Genomic DNA, 22,997 nt, shown 5'->3' with positions numbered 1-22,997 from the left:
TTTTTTTTGTTTTTTTGTTTACAGTAAACTGTAAAAGAAAAAATATTAGATTTTACGGTTAAAAAAATGCCAGCTCTGTTTAAAAATCTTTACTTCTAAACGAAAACTGGTATTGTTTTTCACATTTACAGTAATTTACTGTAAAAACAAATATCGTAGATTTACAGTAAAAATAGGCATATTTTATGGTAAAAAACAAACAACTGATGGATAAATTGCCAGAATGTTACCATTACAAGTTTTTTTTTTACAGTGTATTACTGTAATTAGACAGTTATTTTTACCGTAAAATTCTGGCGACTGATCTGCCAGGTTTTATTACCGTAAATCTACGATCTTTGTTTTTACAGTACATTACTGTAAAATGGAAAACTACCAGTTTTAGTTTTGAAGTAAAATTCTTGCAACTGAGCTAGCATTTTTTTTTACTGTAAATCTACGCAATTTTTTTTAGTTTACTGTAAAAAACAAAACTAAAAACAGTAGATTTTACAGTAAAAAAAAATGGCAGATCCGTTATTAAAATTTTACTGCAAAATGTGCTGTGCTTTTTACAGTGAATTACTGTAATTTCAAAATCAATACCATGTTATTTTTAACCGACAATTTTGGCGACTGATCTGCCTTTTTTTTTTTTTAACTGTAAAATCTACTGTTTTTTTGTTTTGTTGTTTACAGTAAAACTGTAAAAGAAAAAAATCTTAGATTTTACGGTTAAAAAATACGAGGTCAGAAAACAAAGATCGTAAATTTACGGTAAATATAGGCATGTTTTATGGTAAAAAAAACAACAACTGATGGATCAATTGCCAGAATGTTACCATAAAATTTTACAAGGTTTTCTTTACAGCGTATTACTGTAAAAAGACAATTATTTTTACCGTAAAATTCTGGCGACTGATCTGCCAGGTTTTATTACCGTAAATCTACGATCTTTGTTTTTACAGTAAATTACTGTAAAATGGAAAACTACCAGTTTTAGTTTTGAAGTAAAATTCTTGCAAATGAGCTAGCATTTTTTTTACTGTAAATCTACGCAATTTTTTTTAGTTTACTGTAAAAAACATAATTAAAAACAGTAGATTTTACAGTAAAAAAAATGGCAGATCCGTTGCTAAAATTTTACTGCAAAATGTGCTGTGCTTTTTACAGTGAATTACTGTCATTTCAAAATCAATACCATATCATTTTTAACCGACAATTTTGGCAACTCTTCTGCCATTTTTTTTTACTGTAAAATCTGCTGGTTTTTTTTTTTTTTGTTTGTTTTTTTGTTTACAGTAAACCGTAAAAGAAAAAATCTTAGATTTTACGGTTAAAAAATGCAAGCTCTGTTTAGAAAATGTTACTTCTAAACAAAAACTGGTATTGTTTTTCCCATTTACAGTAATGTACTGTAAAAACAAAGATCATAGATTTACAGTAAAAATAGGCATATTGTATGGTAAAAAAACAACTGATGGATCAATTGCCAGAATGTTACCAGGACATTTTACAAGTTTTTTTTTTACAGTGTATTACTGTAATTAGACAATTATTTTTACCGTAAAATTCTGGCGACTGATCTGCCAGGTTTTATTACCGTAATCTTTGTTTTTACAGTACACAAACTACCAGTTTTAGTTTTGAAGTAAAATTCTTCCGGAAAATTCTGGCGACTGAGATGCCCTCTTTTATACTGTAAAATCTACTGATTTTTTTGCAGTTCAATGTAAAAAACAAAAACTAAAATACCTATATTTTACGGTAAAAAACAACAACAACTGATGTATCATTTGCCAGAATTTTACCATACAATTTTACAGTTTGTTTTTTTTACAGTGTATTACTGTATATTTTACCAGACAATTCTGGCGACTGAGCTGCCGTCTTTTATACTGTAAAATCTACTGATTTTTTTGCAGTTCAATGTAAAAAAACAAAAACAAAAATCTGTATATTTTACGGTAAAAAACAACAACTGATGGATCATTTGCCAGAATTTTACCATACAATTTTACTGTTTTTTTTACAGTGTATTTTTACAGTAATTAGAAAATTACAGTGGATTTTACAGTAAAAAAAATGGCAGATCAGTCGCCATCATTTTACTGCAAAAGGAAATGTGTTTTTTTTTTACAGTGAATTACTGTAATTTGAAAATAATTTTTACCGGAAAATTCTGGCAACTGAGCTGCCCTCTTTTATACCAAAATAAATCAACTGAAATCTTGTTTTTGTTGACATTTTTTGCAGTTTAATGTAATAAAAAAATGGATTTACGGTAAAGAAAAACTGATGGATCAATTGCCAGAACTTTACCATACAATTTCACAGTTTTTTTTGTTTTTTTTTACAGTTTATTACTGTGATTTGAAAAAAGCTACCACTGTTATTTTTACAGTAAAATCTGGCAACTGCGCTACCAGTTCATTTTCATAAAATTTCCTGCCAATTACTGCTGCCCGTCTAGGCGTGTGTGTGTGAGTGTGTGTGTGCGTGTGAAGAACAATAGTCTGAGTGTGAAAAAGGCGTAACAAGAACAATGTATTTATTATTAGCCACTGTTCTTTTCTTTCTTTCTTTTTTTCTCACGGCCGCTTTCTGCAGCTTTTTTGTTCTCTTCTTTTTTCTGTCAACATACTTACTATTATTCCTTTGGCGCGCTCCACAGCCCACACTTTTCATCCCATCGGAACCTTTCGAGTATCAAAACGTTCGGCTTGACCGGGAATCGTGAGTTGCCCCCAAATATAAAAATGACATATCCCAGATTACCCAGAATTCCCGGTTTTCCGGGACATTTTGCCCATTGAAAATGAATGAGCCATTTTTCAAACTTGCGCAATTTTCCACATTTCTCAGCCGATTCGAATAAATCCACCGTCCACTCACTCCACTCACTCCACTCACCTGGGACACTCAAACATTTCAGTTCCACTTACTCTTATCGGAGGTTTGGCGGCTTGCACACGTAGAGCATTCACACGCAATTCCTACTGGAATTGCACATTCTAGTTCAAAAAAATGACGTCATCAAAGAAATACGGTAAAAACAATATAAGATATAAAAATATGTCACATAAAACCAATAAGTATGTTGTCAAAAAATACAATTATGCCATACACAAACAATAAAAATGTAATTATGTCGTACAAAAAAAATTATGTCATTCAAAAATAACACAAATATAATTATGTTGTACAAAAATAACAAAAAATGTAATTGTCGTACAAAAATTTAAAAAAATGTAATTATGTCGTACAAAAATTACCAAAAATGTAATTATGTTGTACAAAAATAACAAAAATTTAATTGTCATACAAAAATAACAACAACTTTAATTATGTCATACAAAAAATAACAAAAATTTAATTGTCGTAGAAAAATAACAAAAAATGTATATGTTGTACAAAAATAACAAAAAATTATTATGTCATTCAAAAATAACAAAAATGTAATTATGTCATACAAAAATAACAAAAATTAAATTTTTATACAAAAACAACAAAAATTTCATTATGTCATACAAAAATAACAAAAATGTAATTATGTCGTACAAAAATAACAAAACATTTAATTATGTCATACAAAAGTAACAAAAATGTAATTATGTCATTCAAAAACAACAAAAATATAATTATGTCGTACAAAAATGACAAAAAATTTAATTATGTCATATAAAAATTCCCCAAAATTTAATTATGTCATACAAAAATTTACAAAAAATTATTTATGTCGTACAAAAATAACAAAAATTTAATTGTCATACAAAAATAACAACACATTTGATTATGTCATACAAAAATAACAACAAATGTAATTATGTCGTACGAAAATTACAAAAATGTAATTATGTTGTACAAAAATAACAAAAATGTGATTGTTGTACAAAAACAACAAAAATGTAATTATGTCATACAAAAATAAGAAAAATTTAATGGTTATACAAAAACAACAAAAATGTAAGTATGTCAACAAAAATAACAAAAATGTAATTATGTCGTACAAAAATAACAAAAATGTAATCATGTCATACAAAAATAACACAAATGTAATTATGTCATTCAAAAACAACAAAAATATAATTATGTCGTACAAAAATGACAAAAAATTTAATTATGTCATATAAAAATTGCAAAAAATTTAATTATGTCATACAGAAATTACAAAAAATGTTTTAATGTCATACAAAAATGACAAAAATGTAATTGTCTTAGAAAAATAACAACACATTTGATTGTGTCATACAAAAAATGATAACAAATGTAATTATGTCATACGAAAATTCCAAAAATGTAATTATGTTTTACAAAAATAACAAAAATGTGATTGTCGTATAAAAACAACAAAAATGTAATTATGTCATACAACAATAACAAAAATGTGTTTGTTATACAAAAACAACAAAAATGTAAGTATGTCGTACAAAAATAACAAAAATGTAAGTATGTCATACAAAAATAACACAAATGTAATTATGTCATACAAAAGTAACACAAATGTAATTATGTCATTCAAAAATAACAAAAATGGTATTATGTCGTACAAAAATGACAAAAAAATGTATTATGTCATATGAAAATTCCCAAAAATTTTATTATGTCATACAAAAATTACAAAAAATGTATTTTTGTCGTATAAAAATAACAAAAATGTAATTATGTCATACAAAAATAACAAAAATGTAATGATGTCATACAAAAATAACAAAAATTTAATTATGACATTTAGATAATTATTTTCCTCCTATTTGTGCTGTCATGACGATCAATAAACACGCAAAGTGAAAGTGAAAACTGGACTTGGTCCATGAGAACCACTTAGCCCCCCTCCCCCCATGCTCCCCCAACAAGGGCCCGCTGAGGCGGCACCGAGGAGATTGGAGCCGGCACCTCGCGCTCCGGTGGAGGAGGCCCAGCCCCCGGGCGGTCCTCCCGCCGGGCTGAGGGATGGTGGGGGAAAGGAGACATGGCAGCACCACTTCCTGTTGGCGCGCAACAGGAAGCTCACGTCCAAGAAGAGAAGTCACATGACTCTCGCTGCTCACCTTTTTTATCTTGATCTGCTCCATGACCTCCTCTCACGTCTCACCAACATAATACTCCAAAAACAACGTCCTTCAAAATACAAATATCGTAGTAATTATGACATAAATACTACAACTAGTACAATCATGTCTTAAAAATAACTACAAACCTTTAATCATGTCATACAAAAATAACCGACATCTATAATCATGACACACAATAATTAAAAAAATCGAATTATGTCATTTAAAATGAAAAACAATTATAATCATGACGTACAAAAAAAAATCTAATCATGTATTTGAAAAATGACAAAGCGTTCTCATCATGTGGCACAAAAGTAACACAAAAATGAAATGATGTAATTTGAAAATAACATTAAAAGTATTCGAGCTATGTGATAGAAATTAACGACCTTTACAGAGGTCATAACTATAAGTGCAAATCTTTGTGAGAAGGACCTGACTAGAACTTTCAGGTGACATTTGGTGTCTTGCTAAGGTGTCGTGTTGTTGCAGTGTTGGAACTGTCAGGATGTCCTCTACAACACACACCTCACACTAGCATGACTAGCATGACGAGCAAGATTAGCATGACTAGCAAGATTAGCAAGACTAGCCAGATTAGCTAGACTAACCTGACTAGCAAAACTAGCATGACTAGCAAGATTAGCATGGGCAGCAAGAATAGCATGACTACTACAACTAGCATGACTTGCAAGATTAGCAATACTAGCAAGATTAGCGTGACCAGCATGACTAGAAAGAGTAGCAAGACTAGCATGACTAGCAAGATTAGCATGACTAGCAAGAGAAGCATGACTAGCAAAATTAGCATGACTAGCAAGAGTAGCATGACCAGCAAGAGTGGCAAGACTAGCATGACTAGCAAGATTAGCAAGACTAGCCAAATTAGCTAGACTAGCCTGACTAGCAAAACTAGCAAGATTAGCATGGCCAGCAAGAATAGCATGACTAGTACAACTAGCATGACTTGAAAGACTAGCACGATTAGCATGACTAGTAAGATTAGTGTGACTTGTATGACTAGCAAGAGTAGCCGGACTAGCAAGATTAGCAAGACTTGCATGACTAGCAAGATTATCATGACTAGCATGATTACCAAGATAAGCAAGACGAGCATGACTAGCAAGATTGGCAAGACTAGTCAAACTAGCGTGATTAGCTTGACTAGCAAAACTAGCATGCCAACACAACTAGCAAGATTAGCAAGACTAGCATGACTAGCAAGATTAGCATGACTAGCAAGAGTAGCAAGACTAGCATGACTAGCAAGATTAGCATGACTAGCAAGAGTAATATGACTAGCAATATTGGCATGACTAGCAAGATTAGCATGACTAGCAAGAGTAGCAAGATTAGTAAGACTAGCCAACTTAGCTAGACTAGCCTGACTAGCAAAACTAGCAAGACTAGAAAAATTAGCATGGCCAGCGAGAATAGCATGACTAGTACAACTAGCATGACTTGCAAGACTAGAACGATTAGCAAGACTAGCATGACTAGCAAGATTAGCGTGACTCGTATGACTAGCAAGAGTAGCAAGATTATCATGACTATCATGATTACCAAGATTAGCAAGACGAGCATGACTAGCACGATAAGCAGGACTAACAAGACTAGTAATATTAGCATGACTAGCAAGATTAGTACCACTAGCCAGACTAGCAAGATTAGCATGACTAACATGATTAGCAAGACCAGTATGACTAGTATGACTACTACAACTAGCCAGACTAGCATGACTAGTACAACTAGCAACACTAGCATGACTAGTATAACTAGCATGAATAGCAAGACGCCACTTCCTGATTGTTAGTTGCCAGTAAAGAGCTAGCGCCTAACATAGCGTTGTTAGCTAGACCAGGCTAGCGGTGCAAGTGGGGTGTAGCGGTGCTAAAAGTGGTGTGCTAGCTTCCTTCAGCGCGGCGCACAAAGGAAGTGAGGATGTGTTTCCAGTGGCTGGCAAAGGAAAGGTCTAAAAAAGTATAAAAGGTCTAAAAAGGTATAAAAGGTCTAAAAAGGCATAAAAGGTATAAAAAGGTATAAAAGGTCTAAAAATGTATAAAATGTATAAAAAGGTATAAAAGCTCTAAAAAGGTATAAAAAGTCTAAAAGGGTATAAAAGGTACAAAAGGAAAGGTCTAAAAAGGTATAAAAGGTATAAAAAGTATAAAAAGGTATAAAAGGTCTAAGAAGGTATAAAAGGTCTAAAAAGGTATAAAAAGGTATAAAAGGAAAGGAAAGGTATAAAAGGTCTAAAAAGGTCTAAAAAGGTATAAAAGGTATAAAAGGTCTAAAAAGGTCTAAAAAGGTATAAAAGGAAAAGAAAGGTATAAAAAGGTATACAATGTATACAAGGTATAAAAGGTCTAAAAAGGTATAAAAGGTCTAAGAAGGTATAAAAGGTATAAAAAGGTATAAAAGGAAAGGAAAGGTCTAAAAAGGTATAAAAGGTCTAAAAAGGTATAAAAGGAAAGGAAAGGTCTAAAAATGTATAAAAAGGTATAAAAGGTCTAAGAAGGTATAAAAAGGTATAAAAGGTAAAAAAGGTCTAAAAAGGTATAAAGGTATAAAAGGTATAAAAGGTGTAAAAAGGTATAAAAAGGTATAAAAGGTCTAAAAAGGTATAAAAGGTCTAAAAAGGTATAAAAGGTCTAAGAAGTTATAAAAGGTCTAAAAAGGTACAACAATGTTTAAAAAGGTATAAAAGGTCTAAAAAGGTATAAAAGGTATAAAAGGTCTAAAAAGGTATAAAGGTATAAAAGGTATAAAAGGTGTAAAAAGGTATAAAAAGGTATAAAAGGTCTAAAAAGGTATAAAAGGTATAAAAGGTCTAAGAAGTTATAAAAGGTCTAAAAAGGTACAACAATGTTTAAAAAGGTATAAAAGGTCTAAAAAGGTATAAAAGGTATAACAATGTTTAAAAAGGTATAAAAGGTCTAAAAAGGTCTTAAAAAGGTCTTAAAAAGGTATAAAAAGTGGATGATGATCAGGTCTCCGTGTTTGTGCAGGATGTGCTGGAATGAAGCAAGTCTCTAATGGAGCCGCTGGCTTCCACGGCCCAGAGAGCAGGCGATGTCTTCCAGATGGATGACATGATGGACTTCTTTGAGTCTGGCTTCACATTCTACCAGGAACATGATGGACTTGTTTGAGTCTGGCTTCACATTCTACCAGGAACAATCCCTTCTGCGCCTCACTTGATTAGCGCCGAGTCGGCACAATCTATTTGGGTGTCAGAGTCTTGCATCTGGCTTCTTTTAGGACCTGATCAGCATCGGCCATCTTCCATTAGCCTCGCCCGCTAGCGTCCGCTCACCCGGAAAAAAAGCGCGGTCCCGTCGGCGGGGCTCATTAGGGATTCGAACTCGCGTCAGTGCGGTTATGGACAGTTTGCTTCATTCGGGAGCCCTGATTGGTCGTCCTCCAGATGAGCAGCTGCTACACATGTCAGCCTGGATGAACATCTGGACCGACGCTGACGCTAGGTTAGCCAGCTAGCTGCAGCTAGCTAGCCAGCGCCGGTCAATTAGCTTCAATCTCTGCCAAGGACGTTAACCTTTTAAGAGTTGAAGGATAATAAATCAGTGTGTTATTCACTTTTCAAAATAAAACTAAAGCTAAAAATGCCACATAAATCAATGTTTTCTTTTTTTTCCAGACCCGAAACAAAACAAAAAAGTAAAACAAAACGTTTTTCCAATTTCCGATGTTGTGCATTGCATTTATTTTGTAGTTATTCTTGTGTTGCAAATTTTGATTGTTTTGTTATTTTTGTACGACCGGCTTAAATTTTCTTTTGACTTTTTGGGGTTATTAGTTTACGACATGCGTTTATTTTGTAGTATTTTTGTTTGGCATGATTACCATTTTTAATTTTGGATTTAGATAGTTATATATTTTTTTGTTATTTTTAATAACATGTCTGATGTTTTTTGTAATTTTTTAAAAACGAAATAATTAGATTTATTTTGGTTATTTTTGTATGACATGATAAACTTTTTTTTTTATTACATAATTAGATTTTTTTAGTTATTTTTATGACATATTGTATATCTTGTAGTTATTTTTATGACATATTGTATATATTGTAGTTATTTTATGACATGATTTTACAGTTTGTAGTTATTTTTATGACATATTGTATATTTTGTAGTTATTTTTATGACATAATTGTATATTTTGTAGTATTTTTTCCGACATTATTGTATATTTTGTAGTTATTTTATGACATATTGAATATTTTGTAGTTATTTTTATGACATACTGTTTATTTTGTAATTATTTTATGACATGATTTTATATTTTGTAGTTGTTCTCATGACATATTGTGTATTTTGTGGTTATTTTTACGACATTTTGTATATGTTGTAATTATTTTTTATGACATTTTGTATATTTTGTAGTTATTTTTATGACATGGATGGATATTTTGTCCTTTTTTATGACATATTGTATATTTTGTAGTTATTTGTATGACACATTGTATATTTTGTAGATATTGTTATGACCTATTGAATATGTTGTAGTTGTTTTTATGACATATTGTATATTTTGTAGTTATTGTTATGACATGATTGTATATTTTGTAGTTATTTTTACGACATTATTGTATATTTTGTAGTTATTTGTATGATATATTGTATATTTTGTAGTTATTTTTATGACATTATTGTATATTTTGTAGTTATTTTATGGTATGATTTTATATTTTGTAGTTGTTTTTAAGACATATTGTATATTTTGTAGTTATTTTATGACATATTAAATAGTTTGTAGTTATTTCATGACTTATTGAATATGTTTTAGTTATTTTTATTACATATTGTATATTTTGTAGTTATTTTATGACATATTGTATATTTTGTAGTTATTTTATGACATTGAATATTTGTAGTTATTTTATGACTTATTGAATGTGTTTTAGTTATTTTTATGAAATATTGTACATTTTGTAGTTATTCTTATGACATTATTGTATATTTTGTAGTTATTTTATGACATGATTTTATATTTTGTAGTTGTTTTTATGACATATTGTTTATTTTGTAGTTATTTTATGACATGATTTAATATTTTGTAGTTGTTTTATGACATATTGTATATTTTGTAGTTATTTTATGACATATTGAATAGTTTGTAGTTATTTTATGACTTAGGTTTTAGTTATTTTTATCACATATTGTATATTTTGTAGTTATTTTGTGACATATTGTATATTTTGTAGTTATTCTTATGACATTGTATGTTTTGTAGTTATTTTATGACATGATTTTATATTTTGTAGTTGTTTTTATGACATATTGTATATTTTGTAGTTATTTTATGACATATTGTTTATTTTGTAGTTATTTTATGACTTATTGAATATGTTTTAGTTATTTTTATGACATATTGAATATTTTGTAGTTATCTTATGACATATTGTATATTTTGTAGTTATGTTTATGACATGATTTTATATTTTGTAATTGTTTTTATGACATATTGTGTATTTTGTAGTTGTTTTTATGAGATATTGTACATGTTGTAGATTTTTTTTATGACATATTGTATATTTTGTAGTTATTTTTATGACAGTGTATATTTTGTAGGTATTTTTATGACATGGATGTCTATTTTATAGTTTTTTATGACATATTGTATAGTTTGTAGTTATTTTTAAGACACATTGTATATTTTGTAGATATTTTTATGACCTATTGAATATATTGTAGTTATTTTTATGATACATTGTATATTTTGTAGTTAAATTTATGACATGATTGTAAATTTTGTTGTTGTTTTTATGACATGATTGTATATTTTGTAGTTATTTTTATGACATATTGTATATTTAGTAGTTATTTTTATGACATATTGTATAATTTATAGTTATTTTTATGACATTGTATATTTTGTAGTTATTTTAATGACATATTGTATATTTTGTAGTTATTTTGGTATGGAATAATTACATTTTTTGGTTGTTTTTGCACAACTGATGATAATTTTTGTAGGTAAACAAATGTAGAAGAAGACAGGAAGACGAGGCGGTCGGTCTGTGTAACTTCCGTTTATTTGTTTTTCAATATAAAATCAACACTTAAAAAACAAAATAAATTGTTGTTTAATTTATACCAAATTATTTTTCCAAAACACGAGTTCAAATGCTCGTTATCTTTTATGTTCGTTTTCCAATTGTGCCAACATCGGAAATTGGTAAAACATTTATTTTTTTTCATAATATCGTTATTTTTTTTTTTTAGTGTTTATTTTATTTTTCAAATATCCATGTTTGTGTGGACGTGGCCGCTAAATCCAGCAAACCTCCGGAAAAACGGTAAAACTATTTTTAAACAAATATTGAAAACAATTGTTTAGTTTAAGTTTTATTTTGAAAAATGAATGAACAGACAATACACAGATTATTTTGCAATCAAGACACGCTGGATTATCTTTGAGCCAGAAACCTTTGAATCTTTTGGAGTTAAGTCATGACGTAGGAGGATAGCGCGCTAAAACTTGTTTTGCAACAGCATTAGCAAGCTAGCTTGTTTCGTAGCGTTATTGTTTCAAACTTCGCTGAGGGATTTATGTTTTTTTAATCAGATTATAACATAAAATAGAAGCCTGAAATATTTCTTAGCAAGAAACATTTGAAATGTCTTAACTTTAGGAGTTAACTCGTTACTTAGCAGCATAGCGCGCTAAAACTTGTTTTACAGCAGTGCTACAGCGCTAGCTAGCAAACTATCTTGTTTTGTACTGTTGTTGTAGGGTTTTATGTTTTTATAATTAGTGACAGCTTGGATTATTCCTAAACAAGTAACCTTTGTAGTTTCTGAATCTTTAGGGGTTTAGTCGTTACTTAGCAGGATAGCGCTAAAACTTGTGTTGCAACAGCATTAGCAAGCTAGCTTGTTATGTCGTGTTGTACTGGAGTTTTACGTTTTTACAATCAATTAAAGGTTTTACATCTTTTTAAATAATGACAGCCTGGATTATTCCTAGAAGAGAAACCTTTGTAGTTTCTTAACTTTAGTAGTTACTGTAAGTCATTGCTAAAACTTGTTTTGCAACATTGCAGTGTTAGCGAGCTAGCTTGTTTTGTTGTGTTATTGTAAGGTTTTATGTTTTTATAATTAATTATAGCTACAAACCTTTGTAGTTTCAGAATCTTTCAGAATGGAATCGTTACTTAGCCTGATAGCGTGCTTTATTGTGTGTTTTATTGTAGGGTTTTATGTTTTTATAATTAATGTATTATTCTGGATTATTAATGGATAATTCTGAATTATTCTTAAACAACAAACCTTCGCAGTTTCTGAATCTTTAGGAGTTAAATCGTGATTTAGCAGGATAGCGCTCAAACTCATTTTGCAACAGCGCTAGCAAGCCAGCTAGCAACAGCGCTAGCTTGTTAGCTTGTTTTTTATTGTTATTGTTTCAAACTTTGCCAAAAAGATTTATGTTTTTATGATCAAAGTAAAAGATAGTACAGTCTGAAATAGTTCTTATCAAGAAACTGTTGTAGTTGCTAAACTTTAGTAGTTAAATCGTTACTTAGCAGGATAGTATGTTAAAAGTTGTTTTGCAAAAGCGCTAGCTTGTTAGCTTGTTTTTTATTGTTATTGTTTCAAACTTTGCCAAAAAGATTTATGTTTTTATGATCAAAGTAAAAGATAGTACAGTCCGAAATAGTTCTTAGCAAGAAACTGTTGTAGTTGCTAAACTTTAGTAGTTAAATCGTTACTTAGCAGGATAGCGCGTTAAAAGTTGTTTTGCAACAGCGCTAGCTTGTTAGCTTGTTTTTTATTGTTATTGTTTCAAACGTTGCCAAAAAGATTTATGTTTTTATGATCAAAGTAAAAGATAGTACAGTCCGAAATAGTTCTTATCAAGAAACTGTTGTAGTTGCTAAACTTTAGTAGTTAAATCGTTACTTAGCAGGATAGTACGTTAAAAGTTGTTTTGCAAAAGCGCTAGCTTGTTAGCTTGTTTTTTATTGTTATTGTTTTAAACTTTGCCAATAAGATTTATGTTTTTATGATCAAAGTAAAAGATAGTACAGTCCGAAATAGTTCTTATCAAGAAACTGTTGTAGTTGCTAAACTTTAGTAGTTAAATTGTTACTTAGCAGGATAGCGCGTTAAAAGTTGTTTTGCAAAAGCGCTAGCTTGTTAGCTTGTTTTTTATTGTTATTGTTTCAAACTTTGCCAAAAAGATTTATGTTTTTATGATCAAAGTAAAATATAGTACAGTCCGCAATAGTTCTTATCAAGAAACTGTTGTAGTTGCTAAACTTTAGTAGTTAAATCGTTACTTAGCAGGATAGCGCGTTAAAAGTTGTTTTGCAACAGCGCTAGCTAGTTAGCTTGTTTTTTATTGTTATTGTTTCAAACTTTGCCAAAAAGATTTATGTTTTTATGATCAAAGTAAAATATAGTACAGTCCGAAATAGTTCTTAGCAAGAAACTGTTGTAGTTGCTAAACTTTAGTAGTTAAATCGTTATTTAGCAGGATAGCGCGCTAAAAATTGCTTTGCAACAGCGCTATCTTATTAGCTTGTTTTTTATTGTTATTGTTTCAAACTTTGCCAAAAAGATTTATGTTTTTATGATCAAAGTAAAAGATAGTACAGTCCGAAATAGTTCATAGCAAGAAACTGTTGTAGTTGCTAAACTTTAGTAGTTAAATTGTTACTTAGCAGGATAGCGCGTTAAAAGTTGTTTTGCAACAGTGCTAGCTTGTTAGCTTGTTTTTTATTGTTATTGTTTCAAACTTTGCCAAAAATATTTATGTTTTTATGATCAAAGTAAAAGATAGTACAGTCCAAAATAGTTCTTAGCAAGAAACTGTTGTAGTTGCTAAACTTTAGTAGTTAAATCGTTACTTAGCAGGATAGCACGTTAAAAGTTGTTTTGCAACAGCGCTAGCTTGTTAGCTTGTTTTTTTATTGTTATTGTTTCAAACTTTGCCAAAAAGATTTATGTTTTTATGATCAAAGTAAAAGATAGTACAGTCAGAAATAGTTCTTATCAAGAAACTGTTGTAGTTGCTAAACTTTAGTAGTTAAATTGTTACTTAGCAGGATAGCGCGTTAAAAGTTGTTTTGCAAAAGCGCTAGCTTGTTAGCTTGTTTTTTATTGTTATTGTTTCAAACTTTGCCAAAAAGATTTATGTTTTTATGATCAAAGTAAAAGATAGTACAGTCCGAAATAGTTCTTAGCAAGAAACTGTTGTAGTTGCTAAACTTTAGTAGTTAAATTGTTACTTAGCAGGATAGCGCGTTAAAAGTTGTTTTGCAAAAGCGCTAGCTTGTTAGCTTGTTTTTTATTGTTATTGTTTCAAACTTTGCCAAAAAGATTTATGTTTTTATGATCAAAGTAAAAGATAGTACAGTCCGAAATAGTTCTTAGCAAGAAACTGTTGTAGTTGCTAAACTTTAGTAGTTAAATCGTTACTTAGCAGGATAGCGCGTTAAAAGTTGTTTTGCAACAGCGCTAGCTTGTTAGCTTGTTTTTTATTGTTATTGTTTCAAACGTTGCCAAAAAGATTTATGTTTTTATGATCAAAGTAAAAGATAGTACAGTCCGAAATAGTTCTTATCAAGAAACTGTTGTAGTTGCTAAACTTTAGTAGTTAAATCGTTACTTAGCAGGATAGTACGTTAAAAGTTGTTTTGCAAAAGCGCTAGCTTGTTAGCTTGTTTTTTATTGTTATTGTTTTAAACTTTGCCAATAAGATTTATGTTTTTATGATCAAAGTAAAAGATAGTACAGTCCGAAATAGTTCTTATCAAGAAACTGTTGTAGTTGCTAAACTTTAGTAGTTAAATTGTTACTTAGCAGGATAGCGCGTTAAAAGTTGTTTTGCAAAAGCGCTAGCTTGTTAGCTTGTTTTTTATTGTTATTGTTTCAAACTTTGCCAAAAAGATTTATGTTTTTATGATCAAAGTAAAATATAGTACAGTCCGCAATAGTTCTTATCAAGAAACTGTTGTAGTTGCTAAACTTTAGTAGTTAAATCGTTACTTAGCAGGATAGCGCGTTAAAAGTTGTTTTGCAACAGCGCTAGCTAGTTAGCTTGTTTTTTATTGTTATTGTTTCAAACTTTGCCAAAAAGATTTATGTTTTTATGATCAAAGTAAAATATAGTACAGTCCGAAATAGTTCTTAGCAAGAAACTGTTGTAGTTGCTAAACTTTAGTAGTTAAATCGTTATTTAGCAGGATAGCGCGCTAAAAATTGCTTTGCAACAGCGCTATCTTATTAGCTTGTTTTTTATTGTTATTGTTTCAAACTTTGCCAAAAAGATTTATGTTTTTATGATCAAAGTAAAAGATAGTACAGTCCGAAATAGTTCATAGCAAGAAACTGTTGTAGTTGCTAAACTTTAGTAGTTAAATTGTTACTTAGCAGGATAGCGCGTTAAAAGTTGTTTTGCAACAGTGCTAGCTTGTTAGCTTGTTTTTTATTGTTATTGTTTCAAACTTTGCCAAAAATATTTATGTTTTTATGATCAAAGTAAAAGATAGTACAGTCCAAAATAGTTCTTAGCAAGAAACTGTTGTAGTTGCTAAACTTTAGTAGTTAAATCGTTACTTAGCAGGATAGCACGTTAAAAGTTGTTTTGCAACAGCGCTAGCTTGTTAGCTTGTTTTTTATTGTTATTGTTTCAAACTTTGCCAAAAAGATTTATGTTTTTATGATCAAAGTAAAAGATAGTACAGTCAGAAATAGTTCTTATCAAGAAACTGTTGTAGTTGCTAAACTTTAGTAGTTAAATTGTTACTTAGCAGGATAGCGCGTTAAAAGTTGTTTTGCAAAAGCGCTAGCTTGTTAGCTTGTTTTTTATTGTTATTGTTTCAAACTTTGCCAAAAAGATTTATGTTTTTATGATCAAAGTAAAAGATAGTACAGTCCGAAATAGTTCTTAGCAAGAAACTGTTGTAGTTGCTAAACTTTAGTAGTTAAATTGTTACTTAGCAGGATAGCGCGTTAAAAGTTGTTTTGCAAAAGCGCTAGCTTGTTAGCTTGTTTTTTATTGTTATTGTTTCAAACGTTGCCAAAAAGATTTATGTTTTTATGATCAAAGTAAAAGATAGTACAGACCGAAATAGTTCTTATCAAGAAACTGTTGTAAATGCTAAACTTTAGTAGTTAAATTGTTACTTAGCAGGATAGTACGTTAAAAGTAGTTTTGCAAAAGCGCTAGCTTGTTAGCTTGTTTTTTATTGTTATTGTTTCAAACTTTGCCAAAAAGATTTATGTTTTTATGATCAAAGTAAAAGATAGTACAGTCCGAAATAGTTCTTATCAAGAAACTGTTGTAGTTGCTAAACTTTAGTAGTTAAATTGTTACTTAGCAGGATAGTACGTTAAAAGTTGTTTTGCAAAAGCGCTAGCTTGTTAGCTTGTTTTTTATTGTTATTGTTTCAAACTTTGCCAAAGGATTTATTTTTTTATGATCAAAGTAAAAGATAGTACAGTCCGAAATAGTTCTTATCAAGAAACTGTTGTAGTTGCTAAACTTTAGTAGTTAAATTGTTACTTAGCAGGATAGTATGTTAAAAGTTGTTTTGCAAAAGCGCTAGCTTGTTAGCTTGTTTTTTATTGTTATTGTTTCAAACTTTGCCAAAAAGATTTGTGTTTTTATGATCAAAGTAAAAGATAGTACAGTCCGAAATAGTTCTTATCAAGAAACTGTTGTAGTTGCTAAACTTTAGTAGTTAAATTGTTACTTGGCAGGATAGTACGTTAAAAGTTGTTTTGCAAAAGCGCTAGCTTGTTAGCTTGTTTTTTATTGTTATTGTTTCAAACTTTGCCAAAAATATTTATGTTTTTATGATCAAAGTAAAAGATAGTACAGTCCGAAATAGTTCTTAGCAAGAAACTGTTGTAGTTGCTAAACTTTAGTAGTTAAATTGTTACTTAGCAGGATAGTACGTTAAAAGTTGTTTTGCAACAGCGCTAGCTTGTTAGCTTGTTTTTTATTGTTATTGTTTCAAACTTTGCCAAAAAGATTTGTGTTTTTATGATCAAAGTAAAAGATAGTACAGTCCGAAATAGTTCTTATCAAGAAACTGTTGTAGTTGCTAAACTTTAGTAGTTAAATTGTTACTTGGCAGGATAGTACGTTAAAAGTTGTTTTGCAAAAGCGCTAGCTTGTTAGCTTGTTTTTTATTGTTATTGTTTCAAACTTTGCCAAAAATATTTATGTTTTTATGATCAAAGTAAAAGATAGTACAGTCCGAAATAGTTCTTAGCAAGAAACTGTTGTAGTTGCTAAACTTTAGTAGTTAAATTGTTACTTAGCAGGATAGTACGTTAAAAGTTGTTTTGCAACAGCGCTAGCTAGTTAGCTTGTTTTTTATTGTTATTGTTTCAAACTTTGCCAAAAAGATTTATGTTTTTATGATCAAAGTAAAAGATAGTACAGTCCGAAATAGTTCTTAGCAAGAAACTGTTGTAGTTGCTAAACTTTAGTAGTTAAATCGTTACTTAGCAGGATAGCGTGTTAAAAGTTGTTTTGCAACAGCGCTAGCTAGTTAGCTTGTTTTTTATTGTTATTGTTTCAAACTTTGCCAAAAAGATTTATGTTTTTATGATCAAAGTAAAAGATAGTACAGTCCGAAATAGTTCTTAGCAAGAAACTGTTGTAGTTGCTCAACTTTAGTAGTTAAATTGTTACTTAGCAGGATAGTACGTTAAAAGTTGTTTTGCAACAGCGCTAGCTAATTAGCTTGTTTTTTATTGTTATTGTTTCAAACTTTGCCAAAAAGATTTATGTTTTTATGATCAAAGTAAAAGATAGTACAGTCCGAAATAGTTCTTAGCAAGAAACTGTTGTAGTTGCTAAACTTTAGTAGTTAAATCGTTACTTAGCAGGATAGCGTGTTAAAAGTTGTTTTGCAACAGCGCTAGCTAGTTAGCTTGTTTTTTATTGTTATTGTTTCAAACTTTGCCAAAAAGATTTATGTTTTTATGATCAAAGTAAAAGATAGTACAGTCCGAAATAGTTCTTAGCAAGAAACTGTTGTAGTTGCTAAACTTTAGTAGTTAAATCGTTACTTAGCAGGATAGTACGTTAAAAGTTGTTTTGCAACAGCGCTAACTTGTTAGCTTGTTTTTTATTGTTATTGTTTCAAACTTTGCCAAAAATATTTATGTTTTTATGATCAAAGTAAAAGATAGTACAGTCCGAAATAGTTCTTAGCAAGAAACTGTGTTGTAGTTGCTAAACTTTAGTAGTTAAATCGTTACTTAGCAGGATAGCGCGTTAAAAGTTGTTTTGCAACAGCGCTAGCTTGTTAGCTTGTTTTTTATTGTTATTGTTTCAAACTTTGCCAAAAAGATTTATGTTTTTATGATCAAAGTAAAAGATAGTACAGTCCGAAATAGTTCTTAGCAAGAAACTGTTGTAGTTGCTAAACTTTAGTAGTTAAATCGTTACTTAGCAGTATAGCGTGTTAAAAGTTGTTTTGCAAAAGCGCTATCTTATTAGCTTGTTTTTTATTGTTATTGTTTCAAACTTTGCCAAAAATATTTATGTTTTTATGATCAAAGTAAAAGATAGTACAGTCCGAAATAGTTCTTATCAAGAAACTGTTGCAGTTGCTAAACTTTAGTAGTTAAATTGTTACTTAGCAGGATAGTATGTTAAAAGTTGTTTTGCAAAAGCGCTAGCTTGTTAGCTTGTTTTTTATTGTTATTGTTTCAAACTATGCCAAAAAGATTTGTGTTTTTATGATCAAAGTAAAAGATAGTACAGTCCGAAATAGTTCATAGCAAGAAACTGTTGTAGTTGCTAAACTTCAGTAGTTAAATCGTTACTTAGCAGGATAGCGCGTTAAAAGTTGTTTTGCAATAGCGCTAGCTTGTTAGCTTGTTTTTTATTGTTATTGTTTCAAACTTTGCCAAAAAGATTTATGTTTTTATGATCAAAGTAAAAGATAGTACAGTCCGAAATAGTTCTTATTAAGAAACTGTTGTAGTTGCTAAACTTTAGTAGTTAAATTGTTACTTAGCAGGATAGCGCGTTAAAAGTTGTTTTGCAACAGCGCTAGCTTGTTAGCTTGTTTTTTATTGTTATTGTTTCAAACTTTGCCAAAGGATTTATGTTTTTATGATCAAAGTAAAAGATAGTACAGTCCGAAATAGTTCTTAGCAAGAAACTGTTGTAGTTGCTAAACTTTAGTAGTTAAATCGTTACTTAGCAGGATAGCGCGTTAAAAGTTGTTTTGCAACAGCGCTAGCTTGTTAGCTTGTTTTTTATTGTTATTGTTTCAAACTTTGCCAAAAAGATTTATGTTTTTATGATCAACGTAAAAGATAGTACAGTCCGAAATAGTTCTTAGCAAGAAACTGTTGTAGTTGCTAAACTTTAGTAGTTAAATTGTTACTTAGCAGTTACTTAAAAGTTGTTTTGCAACAGCGCTAGCTTGTTAGCTTGTTTTTTATTGTTATTGTTTCAAACTTTGCCAAAGGATTTATGTTTTTATGATCAAAGTAAAAGATAGTACAGTCCGAAATAGTTCTTATCAAGAAACTGTTGTAGTTGCTAAACTTTAGTAGTTAAATTGTTACTTAGCAGGATAGTACGCTAAAAGTTGTTTTGCAAAAGCGCTAGCATGTTAGCTTGTTTTTTATTGTTATTGTTTCAAACTTTGCCAAAAAGATTTATGTTTTTATGATCAAAGTAAAAGATAGTACAGTCCGAAATAGTTCTTAGCAAGAAACTGTTGTAGTTGCTAAACTTTAGTAGTTAAATCGTTACTTAGCAGGATAGCGTGTTAAAAGTTGTTTTGCAACAGCGCTAGCTCGTTAGCTTGTTTTTTATTGTTATTATTTCAAACTTTGCCAAAGGATTTATGTTTTTTATGATCAAAGTAAAATACAGAACAACAATCTGAAATAGTTATAAGCAAGAAACCGTTGTAGTTGCTAAACTCTAGTAGTTAAATTCTTATTTAGCAGGATAGCGCGTTAAAAGTTTTTTTGCAACAGCGCTAGCTGGTTAGCTTGTTTTTTATTCTTATTGTTTCAAACTTTGCCAAGGGATTTATGTTTTTATCATCAAATGATAACATAAAATAACAGCCTGAAACATTTTTTAGCAAAAAACATTAGAAATTTCTTAACTTTAGGAGTTAAATCCTTACTTAACAGGATAGCGCGTTAAAAGTTGTTTTTCAACAGCGCTAGCTCGTTAGCTTGTTTTTTTTATTGTTATTGTTTCAAACTTTGCCAAAGGATTTATGTTTTTATGATCAAAGTAAAAGACAGAATAACAGTCTGAGATAGTTCTTAGCAAGAAATCGTTGTCGTTGCTAAACTCGAGTAGTTAAGTGGTCTCTTAGCATGCTAGCGCTAAAAAGGATGGAGTGCCTGCAGAGGCCACTAGAGGGCGCTGCTGTTGGAGGTCAGTGATAGCACACGTCTCTGGTGTTTCTAACAAGAAGGAGTTCTGCTCATATTTGTTCTGGAGCGCACGTCGGCCTCCCAGAGCGATTGTTGCGGCCGCTGGACCAGCTAGCGGGCGGTTAGCGTAGCAGAACACGTGGTCCATTCGTCTTGTCTCTTCCTGGCAGCGACTTGACGTCTGACTCGCCGTTCTTCGCGGAAAGAGACGGAGGAGGTCGCCGCGTTTTGGAGACACGATGGAGCGCTGGAAGGGGAGAAGGAGACGACGTCATTCGTCCCTGAAACCCGAATCACGGAGGAAAAATATCCTTTTTTCTACAAAGTAACTTTTGGATCAGGAGTTCTTCCCCTTTTTATAATAATAATAATAATAATAATAATAACAAAAAATAGCATTGATAATAATAATACAAATAATAAATAAAACACGATTATCTCAATTAAATGTCAAATAATGATTAATATAATATTATTTATTGAACACATAATAAACCAGCACATGCAACAACAAGCCTTCGGTTAGGCTGATTACAACAATTAATACTAATACTAGATAATATGATTACAGCAATATAATGATCATAATAATAACAATGATAATAATAATAATAACGATAAACAAACATTAATATTTAAATTAAATGTCAAATAATTATTAATATGATATTATTAATTTATAATATCATTATTTAATAATAATAATAACAATAAATAAAACAGTATTTAAATTAAATGTCAAATAACTATTAATATGATATTATTTATTTAACACATAATAAACCAGCACATGCAACAACAAGACTTAGGTCAGGCTGATTACAACAATTAATACAAATGTTAAATAATGTGATTAAAACCATACAGTATATCCTACTACTACTATTATGACTACTACTATGACTAATATTAATAATGATAATAATAATACCAATAATAATAATAATCATAACTAAAACATTAATATTTATATTAAATGTCAAATAATTATGAATATGATATGATTTATTTATAATTATATAAAATAAAAAATAAAAATAATAAATACAACACGATTATTTAAATGATATCATTAATTTATAATAGATATAATTATTTTATAATACTAATAACAATAAATAAAACATTCATTTTTAAATTAAATGTCAAATGATTATTAATATGATATTATTCATTTAACACATAATATACCAGCACATGCAACAACAAGGCTTAGGTCAGGCTGATTACAGAAATAAATAGTATTGCTAAATAATATGAATAAATCAACATAATAATGATAATAACAACAATAAGTAAACATTAATATTTAAATTCAATGTCAAATAATTTTTTATATGATTTTTTGTATTTATAATATGTATAATTATTTAATAATAATGATAATAACAACAATAAATAAAACTTGAATATTTAAATTAAATGTCAAATCATTATTAATATGATATTATTTTTTTTAGCACATCATAAACGAACACATGCAACAACAAGGCTTAGGTCAGGCTGATTAAAAAATAAATAATGCTAAATAATATAATAAATAAATGTATAATAGTAAAGCAATAGTAATTATTAGTATTATTGTTATTGTATATTGTTATTAGTATGATAATAATAATAATAATAATAATAATAATAATAATAGTAACAATACAATTGTTATTATTATTATTATTGGTACTATAAAAATAATATTTATTATTATTATAAATAAACAATTATTATATAAAATTAGTAGATAAATAAATAACAAAACAAATGCTGATAAACACTAACTTATACAAACTGATGAAAATTACAATTATATATAGCTTTAATCATCATTTTTGTGCTAGTCATTAAAAAAAGGTCCTCATGCCAGGCTATCGGCTACCAGGAGCAAGCAGCTACACAACAGCTAAGCACACAATAGCACACAAGCTAGACATACGTAATATTAATAATTGAACAATAAAAGGTGACATTAGTCAAGCATGAAATAATGATAGTTATTTCTGTATTACTTACACATACAGAGTCTCTAAGGCACAATAGAATGAGTCCAGTAAAAAACGTGTCCGCATCATTCAACTTACTGCGTCATGAGCCTAACTTCATGACTTATCGTGGCCACCAGGTGTCACCATACAAACAATTACCCCTCCGCTTCGACTTAAAGACAGCATAAGTCCATGAAGAACAAATAGTGTTTTTCATCAAACTAGCACAAACATGTTTTAACCGCAATGACAATTAGACCAGGAGGTCGTCAAACAGTTTGTCGATCAGTGCTCCCTCCGGTGTTTCTCGGCGGTACTGCAGCCGTGTGTGTGTGTGTGTGTGTTTTTGTGTGTGTGTGTGTGTGTTGACTTCCTGGACGGACGTGCGGTGTCATAAGACTTGGACTCCACACGTGTGAGTCTGGGAGGACATAAAAAGTAATAGAGCTTGCCCCCCCCCCTCTTACCCCCCTCCCAAAAGACAAACACTGACTTCTTTCTGAGTCCTTAAATCAGCAGCTTTAACGACACATGTCAGGAATGCTCTTCTAATTAAAACAGGCGGGGGGAGGGGAGGGAAG

The 22,997-nt window shown here is 30.1% G+C and overlaps 1 long non-coding RNA gene across 2 annotated transcripts in view; it reads left to right on the top strand.

Moving 5' to 3' along the window:
• The window catches only part of LOC133658974 (uncharacterized), a 139,648-nt gene extending 130,568 nt beyond the window's left edge, over positions 1 to 9,080 (top strand). For both annotated transcript variants that reach the window (XR_009827578.1, XR_009827577.1), the window contains exon 6: positions 8,045 to 9,080. This is a non-coding gene — a long non-coding RNA (uncharacterized LOC133658974). The remainder of the gene's footprint in view (positions 1 to 8,044) is intronic.
• The last annotated feature ends 13,917 nt before the right edge of the window (positions 9,081 to 22,997 follow it).

Source organism: Entelurus aequoreus, linkage group LG10, assembly GCF_033978785.1.
Source record: "Entelurus aequoreus isolate RoL-2023_Sb linkage group LG10, RoL_Eaeq_v1.1, whole genome shotgun sequence".
Taxonomy (NCBI): Eukaryota; Metazoa; Chordata; class Actinopteri; order Syngnathiformes; family Syngnathidae; genus Entelurus; species Entelurus aequoreus.
This window is presented reverse-complemented; position numbering and strand designations above follow the sequence as displayed.